The sequence below is a fragment of the Littorina saxatilis genome, linkage group LG4 (assembly GCF_037325665.1).
Source record: "Littorina saxatilis isolate snail1 linkage group LG4, US_GU_Lsax_2.0, whole genome shotgun sequence".
In the NCBI taxonomy this organism is placed as follows: Eukaryota; Metazoa; Mollusca; class Gastropoda; order Littorinimorpha; family Littorinidae; genus Littorina; species Littorina saxatilis.
Genome location: NC_090248.1, coordinates 43,549,556 through 43,559,944, shown reverse-complemented (window position 1 = coordinate 43,559,944; position 10,389 = coordinate 43,549,556). Strand labels below are relative to the sequence as shown.

General features: G+C 41.7%; 2 long non-coding RNA genes across 2 annotated transcripts; one reads left to right on the top strand and one right to left on the bottom strand.

The window, feature by feature from the left end:
- Positions 1-110: 110 nt before the first annotated feature.
- Positions 111-3,431, top strand: LOC138964817 (uncharacterized). The gene is made up of 3 exons (XR_011455226.1): positions 111-742; positions 1,342-1,505; positions 3,292-3,431. It is a non-coding gene; the product is annotated as an uncharacterized lncRNA (long non-coding RNA).
- Positions 3,432-3,535: 104 nt separating this feature from the next.
- On the bottom strand, positions 3,536-5,606 carry LOC138964816 (uncharacterized). The gene is made up of 3 exons (XR_011455225.1): positions 5,430-5,606; positions 4,110-4,284; positions 3,536-3,674 (listed from the first exon to the last, which is right to left on the bottom strand). It is a non-coding gene; the product is annotated as an uncharacterized lncRNA (long non-coding RNA).
- Between the last annotated feature and the right edge of the window lie 4,783 nt (positions 5,607-10,389).

Genomic DNA, 10,389 nt, shown 5'->3' with positions numbered 1-10,389 from the left:
AAGAAAAGCAAATAATAATACGACTCGCCTTCGGCATGACCCATTACAGTGGATCCCCAACAAACGAATAATAAACATGCCGTGGCTCTAAGGCCGATTTTAAAGAAAAAGTCCAAGGTTTTTAAGTATCTCCAAAAACTTGAAAATCGAATGCCAAATGTTACAAACATCTCTGGAAAAATATTTTAAAAATTGAAAAAAAATTGTTGTTGTTGTAGTTGAAGATTTAGTGTTGCGGGGCTAACCAAGACAAGTCGCCTGGGGTCAAGTAGTGGTCACGTGGTTTTCGGTGCACTGTGACGTCGGTGCACTGTGACGTCACAAGTTATTGTGTTGATTCTACCACTAGTACCAGCTTGATTTTCACACAGAAAAGTCACCACTGTATGCCCGAAAAGAATGCCTCGGTGGAGAGCAGCCGCAAACTGCAACAACTCGTCAATGTCCCCAGGCATTTCATAGCACTTTTTCCTTCATAAAACTCTGAGTCTCTTGTGGAAATGGAAGAGATGTGTGCAGCACAAGCGTGCAGATTTCAAAGTGTCGGGCACTTTCTGGACACAGATTTCGCCATTTTTCTGCAGCACAAAAGTTGGCGTTTCATCCCTGAAACAAATGTGTTGACCACTGGCAGTGTCTTCCCTTCATAAAAGTCCGGAGAGGGCAGTATTACGACGAGCCATCGAAACCCCGAGGCGACATACGAACAGCGGATTATCTCACAAGAAGGAATGCGTTGAAGGTCAGAGTACATGCTTTTATTTTCATGCATACGTAAACATTGTTTTGCTGCGCAGCGAATACGAATTGGTGCAGAACAGTGTGTCTGGGTCCGGCTGATATTCGCTGGAGTACAGATGCGCCACAGGCTAGATCTACAGAGTTACAGAACGGTCTGAGCTGAGCTAAGAGTAAGAGTAACAAAACTTGACTAAATGTAAAAAGTAGTCAGGGTTGTGGACACGTAAGACAATGCGTGTGTCACGTTATCTATTCCATTCAGTCACAAACTATCCCCTGATATCAATTCATGAAATTGGCAGCGTTTGCTGGAATCATGGTTTAATGCTATTTTTACCAGATCTAAACTTTTGGTGGATGTGCAACCGGTAAGGTAAACAGACACCTGCATGCTAGAGACAAGAAGATTACGAATTGTGCAGGGAATTAATCTTTCTGCATTGACTGAGAGACGCAAAACCAGTCTAATTGCTACAACATGGATACACATCCAGACGACTTCCAGAGGGTGTCTAAATGTTCAGTGTACTGTATAGATCAGAAGCATACTTTCGAATTGATTTATACTCACACTCATTTTCTCTCTTCTTTTACTTCCAGACCTTTCATCATCACTCACGGCCACTGGTCAGAACAGGTCACTAGACACAGACACCGTGACCATTCCAGATTTCCCGGTTCTCCGTGATCACAACGCAACTGTTGACCAGTCCTGTTCCTACCGTCCAGAATCACCACAGGAGAAAACCAACGTGCCATTCATCGTAAGATTTTTGTTTTGTTTTGAAAATGAGTGCCTTATTCTAGCTTTGCAAAAAACGAGAAAGTGTCTTTGACAGATACCATCCAAATAATACATTATGAAAACAAGTACAAGTTCATTTCTACTCATGTTAATCGTTTATGCTTTCTGTGCTGAGCGACATATGGATTGAATTTCTTTCGTAACTCACCTCCCGTCAACATGCAAAACTATATCTGTCGAAGTAGTTTCAAATAAAGTTAGTATGCTTCCGAATAAAAAATATAAAAAAGGGTATTTTCTGAAATTTTTAATTATAGACCATCACGAAACATTCACGAGTATGTTGTTGACCTGATGGTCTTTATGGTAGACAGCAAGAGTTGCATGTTCAAGAAGTTTACCTTTAAGCAGTACATTTGAAAGAGCAAGGTAATTTAAGGTGGTATAATTTTAATGGTAGGTTCCACTGTAAGGCGACATGGAGGGTATCTTTGACGGACTCATTCAACATTCATACCCATGCACATCACCTCAAACACATAAGCTTTGTTCTTGAGTCAAATTTATTGGCTTCACAAACATTGTGAATTTTTGTCCGTTTGCAGATTGGCTTATCTATGAATTTTTTTCGAAAATATCTTGTGATCTATACGTACGCATAATGTAACACGTGAAGAAGAACATAAAAAGTTCGTCAAAAGGAATCTAATTTGCATTTCAACCCATTTGCCTTCCTTATTGTTAATTTTTTCTTCATAAAGACTACTTTAAATTTATAAACAAAATGTTTAACCATTTCAAGGCCTCTGAACACGTTTAAAAAAATGCAGGTCTTTGCTCACTATATCAGATCTGCCAAGGCTCAGTTTACACAGGAAAAATCATCTGTCGACTTGAACACAATGTCACATACCAATAATCAACAGCCTCACTGTTTCTTGGAGCTGGATTTTGTGTGTGGAATGAATTACACATGTGGCGTTTTAGAATATAATTCATAGAAGATGTACATTCGTGCAGAAAAGCTTTAATTTAATAATTAGGTCTTCATGATGTTCTCTTAAAATAACTAACATGTGTTCCCTTTACCGGGCCTCTGAACCAGTTTTGTGAATATGCAGGTTAAACTCGTGCTTTTTCTGTGTTATCAGTGTATTTCTCATCCAGGCATGGATGCGTCCTCTTAAATGGACAGCCCTTCCCGTGTAAACGATTGGGTTCAAAATCTCAAATCTTACCAGGCTTTTACGTGGGATATGGCCATCCTTCCGTTTTGAAAAATACCAGAACTGAACACTCTGTATGGGTACTCTCTTTGCGAATGTAGAATTTTATGAATTAATTTCTTTAACGCCACACGTGTAAAACATTCCCTAAAAAAATCCAGCTCCAAAAACCAGTCAGGATGTTTATTCCTGGTATATGTTCAAGTCAAGAGATTTTTTTTCTATGTAAAAGTCTTCGCAGATCTGTGTAGTGAGCAATCCTGTTTTGAAAAAGGACGTGCCTTTAAGCCTGTATAGACGGTTTGATTGTTGAGATACCTGGTGGCAATGACCGCACGGGTGGCAAGAGGTAGTAATGCACAGATGACAACAAACCGACCTGCATTTAAAAAAAAAGTTAGGAGGCCTTGATAGGGGAAACATTTTGTTAATTTCCAGAATCTTTATGAAGAAATAATGAACGAGAAGAAAGTCTGGCCTTGAAGTAAATGCAAATTAAACTATGTATACTTTTGACAAACTTTTTCTGTTAAAATGTGTGCAGAGATCGTTAGTTACTTCCAAACAACCATGTTTCAGGCAACAGGCAAACGGACAATACTGGACACAGGCTATGCTGACCGGCTCATGGACTGACTACCTGATGCAGGAGTAGACCAACAGTGAAAAAAGTCTGGAACAAAATGTTGCAGAATGTGAACCATGTACCGGACCACGTGACAACCCAGTATCATCTTCAAACCATGCAGGAATCTGTTCAACACAGTCACACGATTTGTAAAAGTATATTTCAGCCTTCTGTAGCTCAGGGAGTTTGAACCCCACTCTTCATCCGTTTGGGAAAGTATTTCTGATTGTTTTGACTGCACAGGTTGGTAATGGTACTCTGATGCTTCTGCCGAGAAACCCCACTCGCTAGCGCACCAGCTGCCTGTTATGGGTAAGCGACGTGCCTGTATTTCCTGCAAAGCAAGACAGAATAAAACAGCAGCTTAGTTTGAGCTTTTAAGACATTCGTACAAGAGAAAACGTGTACGTGTTTGTTTGGAGAGGGTGGATAGAATCATAAGACATGCTGTGTCTATGTGACGTAGAGCAGGTTTTCAAATTCATGCTGAAGCACTGTGTGATCGCTATTTTTGTTGGCATATCTTACCTTGATTTCAGATAGACTGGGAACCGAAATGAGGATGTTTACATGAATAAACTATGATGATATGTTTGTGTTTAGAAATAAAGAATAGTTTTAATGATATATGATGGTGTGGTGTTTTTTTTTTTAACCCAATGTGATATTTTCGTATTTGAAAACAAATTGTACACTCTGTTGTCAATTTTACTTTCAGATAAATAAATCTATCATAATGGAAATCATCTGTTTGTGTTGTGTTACTTACCCATTTTGATCAAGGTTGGGTCGTCCATATTCCTGTGTGTACGCATAGTATGCAGTTTGAAGGTAGTATATGTCCGAGCAAACATAGGAAGATGTGCTGTTAGGCTGTCTATCTCCTCATCCAGGTTTTTCAGATATTTGAATTTCGTTCCCTCTTGGAGTTTCTGCACTGACACCTGATAAGCAAAATACACGTATCACTCTGTGATCATGGCAACATGTATCATCTGTATGCCCCGTTCAAAAATTACCTTGAGATTCTAAGGTATACACAGAAATTGCACTGGATCACAAAAACAACACGAACAGTAGTACATGTAATGTATATTCAGTTTAAAAATTCATGCAATGAGAGTCTATAACCCGATTTAACCCCAGGTAGATTCAGGGTCCCACTGACTGAATCTCATATGGTTGTTTTTCGGCACACACCACACATTTTTAATGGGACTGTGAGGTTTTGTTAATACAGTAAAATAATATAGTAGCAACGTACTGTCTGTTCGTGACGTTTGAGAATACCGATCTATGCACTAACGCATTGTCTTTTTGTAGTGTGACTGTCCGATATTGCGTACTCCTAAAAATCAATGATCAAAAAGTTTGAACTGCTGTAATCGTGTTTCAGCATATGTCTGACAGTGCTTATTTGCTTCCAAAACGGCTTGCGATATCACTACTACTAGCCATCAGCGTTTCGCCACTGCTCAGAAAATCTTATGATTTCAGATCTAGTTTGAGATCGGAAATCACGTGTGCTCGTTTAACAAACGAAATTCATTTATTACTTCCCTTTGACCGTTTCGCAAGAAAAATGTCAGGATCACTATTAGTATTAGCACATGAAAGCAGCCCACTGCCATTTCAAAAAGTTTCACTGTTTAATGGTGTCGATGTCATGTAGTGTCTTACTGTCGCAAATAAAAATACCAGGATAATTGCAGTTTTGTCCGCAAGAAACAGGCTTTGCGCAATGTTAACTTGCTGTCTACATGTTTAGTTGTGTGACTGAAGAATTACTCAGAATTCCAAGAGAAAATAAGGATAGCTTAGTCGTGTGTGAACATCACTGTGCCGGGAAACATTTATTCTAAACTGGGCAGTTCAAGGACGAAATCCTTGATTAAAGATAGGAAAATAAACAACACCAGATGCCTGAAATAATAGCATAAATCAATTATCTTTACATGCTTACAGATCTGTGGAAGCACATCAACTGATCTGTGAAAAACACACCTGACTTCGATCTAGCATGCAAGAGGTAGCGACTACGGACTAGTAGTAGTAGTGTGTCAACATCACAACAAAGAGAATCACATACCATTTCGTATTGCCGCTTATGCTGGCTCTGTTCCTTGTGGCCTCGCCAGCATTTTGACGACGAAGAGGCTTAAACGGGCACGCTAAAACCTCAGGCTGGCTGAAAACCGGTCCGTATTCCACTTGTCTTCCTCACTGCTTGAGTCGGCCATGTTTGTTGTTCAAGGCTCGTGACGTAGCACACGTATGTGCACAAGGTCATGAGCCAAGACTGCGCGCGCGATGGAACGATTCAGAACAACCAAAAACGAATCAAAGTATACTTTTTGGATTTCTGTGTTCATTTTTACACACGCATTTGTGGTTGATGAATTAAGAGGGTCAACATATCAAAAGTGACCCAAAACCTTGGACTTTTCCTTTAAGGCACGGGGGTACTCCCGAGCAAATTTGGTTTCATTTGACAGACAAATGCATATTGTCTCTGAAACAACTTTTCTTGGTACCCAAAAGTGGCAGCTGCTATACGCAATTTCCAGGCAAAGTGGCCCAGGTTTTTTGAAAAATGCACTTCAGAAAAAAACATGTTGCAAAAATCGGTAATATCAGCTTAACCGCAGGCAGCAGAGTAACTATTTTTGAGTGAACGATCAAGAAATTGGAAGGTGTTAAACAGCAAGTAAAAAGATTGTTTGCGTGCAACACATAGCGGCACCAGGAGGCCTTGCATTTCAGAAATTGTGTTACGTCACGTCCTTTTCACTTTTCTGGATAATGTCAAATCTCATATGAGACGTTTTGTAAGCCACAATCTAATGAAATACATATCAGAGGGAAGTGCATTTATTGGGCTTTTAGTTGCAAGTACCTCTAATGAGATAGCTTATAAACACTAAGTGTGAGAGTTCATTTCCGAAGCACACCCCCTGATTTTGTAAGTCAAAGTTATGTCATGAAAGGCTTTTGAGAGGCACTATGACAGGTGTAATGGACTTAACATGCACGTTAATAAATAGAAAAATGCCTGCTCTAAGCGTAGGTGCAAAATATATAAAGATACCTGTGAAGAAATGTATGCGCGAGACGTTAACTGTGTGCTGAGTCTCATTTAGTGTGAAACAACGCCTTTAATTGCTTTTCCTTAAATGTTTAGGCAGTGGTGGTTTTCATAAGAGTTGCATTTGATCCTCAAAAATGCCCGTCAATATAAAGTAAGAAGATAGAATCTAACTGTGATTGACAATGTGCGTCATTTTTATTGAACATTCACTGACAAAATCGGGTGCATACCGTTTTGGGCGGTTTTACGTTTCACTGAAGGAAAAACGGAATTTAGTGTGTTATACAAAACTCTCTGGGTAACATGATTTACATAGAATAAAGAAGTACAATTTATTCCATATACAGTCAAACACGCTTAAGCCGAACTCGCCCGGGGAATGAAACATCGTTTCGCTTATCCGAGTTTGTGCATATCCGAGTTCGGATAAGCCAAACCTTTCCCGAGAAATTACTCTCCAGTTCGGCTTAAGCGAGTTATTTTCAGGATAAGTTGTACATTCACTTGGAATCTCTCTCTCTCTCTCTCTCTCTCTCTCTCTCTCTCTCTCTCTCTCTCTCTCTCTTTTTTTTTCTCTTTGTCTGATTTAATAACCATGTTTTTATGTTTTTGTTTTGCTTCTTCTTCTGCTTTAATATTATGCACTGCTTAGTTAATTCCCTCTTGGGCGAAGGCTGGATGAAAAAAGATCTTTGATGTATCTACTCCATTACCCTCGAAAACTAAAGTTGGTTCGTTCGTTCGTTCGTTCGTTCGTTCTCTCTCTCTCTCTCTCTCTCTCTCTCTCTCTCTCTCTCTCTCTCTCTCTCTCTCTCTCTCTCTCTCTCTCTCTCTCTCTCTCTCTTCTCTCTCTCTCTCTCTCTCTCTCTCTCTCTCTCTTCGTGGTGTGTGTGTGTGTGTGTGTGTGTGTGTGTGTGTGTGTGTGTGTGTGTGTGTGTTTAAATGAATAAGATCAAAACAGTGCATTAACGTGCATGTTAAGTCCATTACACTCCACCCTTACCTGTCATAGTGCCTCTCAAAATCCTTTCATGACATAACTTTGACTTACAAAATTAGGGGGTGCGCTTCGGAAATGAACTCTCACACTTAGTGTTTATAAGCTATCTCATCGGAGGTACTTGCAACTAAAAGCCCAATGAATGCACTTCCCTCTGATATGTATTTCATTAGATTGTGGCTTACAAAACGTCTCATATGATATTTGACATTATCCAGAAAAGTGAAAATGACGTGACGTAACACAATTTCTGAAATGCAAGGCCGCCTGGTGCCGCTATGTGTTGCACGCAAACAATCTTTTTACTTGCTGTTTAACACCTTCCAATTACTTGATCGTTCACTCAAAAATAGTTACTCTGCTGCCTGCGGTTAAGCTGATATTACCGATTTTTGCAAGAAAGTGTTTTTTTCTGAAGTGCATTTTCCAAAAAAACCTGGGCCACTTTGCCTGAAAATTGTGTATAGCAGCTGCCACTTTTGGGTACCAAGAAAAGTTGTTTCAGAGACAATATGCATTTGTCTGTCAAATGAAACCGAATTTGCTCGGGAGTACCTCCCGTGCCTTAAACTCCTTAACTAAGCGTCTTTTTCCGATTTGGTTCCTCGTCTACAAACCCCCCTCCCCCAATAGAAGACTCCCTCCCTTTAAAAAAAAACCCAACCCCACCCCTCCCCTTCAAGATCACCCCGCCACCACTCCAATAGATCCAAGGGAATGCGCTCTGCTCTTTCGAGTGTGATTTCTACGTCTATCTTGAATCAAAAAGCACTCTTCTGTCAGAAAAACCAACTTCGTCGCATAGCTACGGCGTAGCTTCGCAAGTCAAAACTTGCGAAGCGAAGTAGGGTACAAAGTACTTTGCCGTAGCTGTGGGTTTTCGGTATAAAGCCCTCGCGACGCTTCGCCAAGTCGACTTCGTGCTCAATTGAGGCCGGGGTTAAAACGTACTCGTGTTGTCGGTGTACCAGTCCGGTCCGCAGCTGGCCCAGGGTAGCGGGGTGGCGAAGGAAGCGTAGATGTAGAAACCGATGTAGGCCGACACGGAGGCGTAGGACACGCCAAGTAAGAAGGTCCAGAGCACGGTACACAGCCCCACACCTGTCATCATCATCGTCATCATCATCATCATCGTCGTCGACATTATCATCATCGTCGTCATTGTCGACGTCGTCATCACCATCATCGTCGTCATTATCGACGTCGTCATCGTCATCACCATCATCGTCATCGTCGTCATCATCATCATCATCATCGTCGTCGTCATCATCATCATCATCATCATCATCATCACCGTCGTCCTCGTCACCATGTTGCATCACGGTTGTCTGACTATGCAAGCCCAAAGCCATCACCATCACCATCACCATCACCATCATCATCATCATCACCATCATTATCGTCGTCGTCGTCGTCGTCGTCCTCGTCACCATGTTGCATCACGGTTTTCTGACGATGCAAGCCCAAAGCCAAGTCGACGAAGACGCAATGATACGAACCAACATATCACACACACACACACACACACACACACACACACACACACACACACACACACACACACACACACACACACACACACCCCCCCCCCCCCTAACCACACACACGCTCACCTCGAAAGAGTGGCACGGCGGAGAAGCACTCAGCAGGGCCCCTGCTGCTGAACTGACCTATAAACACCTGAAGATAGAGGAGGGGCGCGCCCACGAAGAAGTTGCTGATCAAGTAGACTAGGAGGAAAGCCCCTCGCCCGTAGTCTTGAACGACGTAAGGGAACCTGAAGACATTGCCCAGCCCCACCACGGCCGCCACCAGAGCCGTGATGTACTCCAGACGGTTTTTCCAGTAGCCTCGTTCGCTGTCATTGTCCTCGGGATTTGCGTGACGACTGGAGCTCCCTCGCTAGATTTTCGGAGGTTTTTTTTTTAGGGTGTGGGGTGTAAGGGATGTGAGAGAGAGTGGAAGAGAGAACGAGTAGATGTAAAGTAGAAATGCACACAGAAACAGACACATACACACAGACGCAAGCAAGCGCGCACACACGCACACACACACACAGACACACGCACGCAAGCGCACACACACACACACACAACACACACACACACACACACACACACACACACACACACACACACACAAAGATGGTAAGTACAAAGATATCCCAGGCCACACACACACACACGCGCGCGCGCGCGAGCATGAAATAAGTAGGCTATACTACTGTGAACTCCCTAAATCGTCTCTGTTGGTCTGTTCATCTGTCTTTGTGTGTGTGAGTGTTTGCGTGTTAGTGTGTTTGTGTGTGTGTGTGTATGTGTGTGTGTGTGTGTGTGTGTGTGTGTGTGCGCATGTGCTCAGACATTTGAAGACTCTCCAAACTGCTATGAAATGTGTTAAAAAAAAAAAAAAGAAGAAGAAATGAAAGAAACAAAAATCCGACAATATCGCCCGAAAGTCGAAACTAGTGTGAAAATGAACGAGAACTACCAAAAAGCAATATCTACATCTTCATGTATTACCCAAATCAGCTGGTTTAGCAGGATGACTTGGCGGACCCATCTTTTTGATGACCTTGCTTTCAATGTATTAGTCGAAGAATGACCGCCTCCACTGGGTTCAAATGAAGACTCTTTGTCACCTGCGGTCATTTTGCACATACCAGTTATGCGTGATTTGATTTTGTGAATATATCCTTTTGAGTTGTTTTGTAAAGAGACAGGCAAGACCTGTCCACGAAGAACATTCTTTTGACTGCAAGGTAGAATAGTATGACGTGTGAAAACATGACGTACTAAAGCAAATGCCTCATATGATGACGTCAGGCTGCTTTCAAATTTCTTTTTCAATCTCGGCCTGCCAAGACGAAAGTGGGTGGTGAAGAAATCGATTCGTTGCGCACATTTTTTTTTACGAGAACTTTTGCTTTTTCTTCCTCTTCCGATTTCCTTTTTTTGGGGG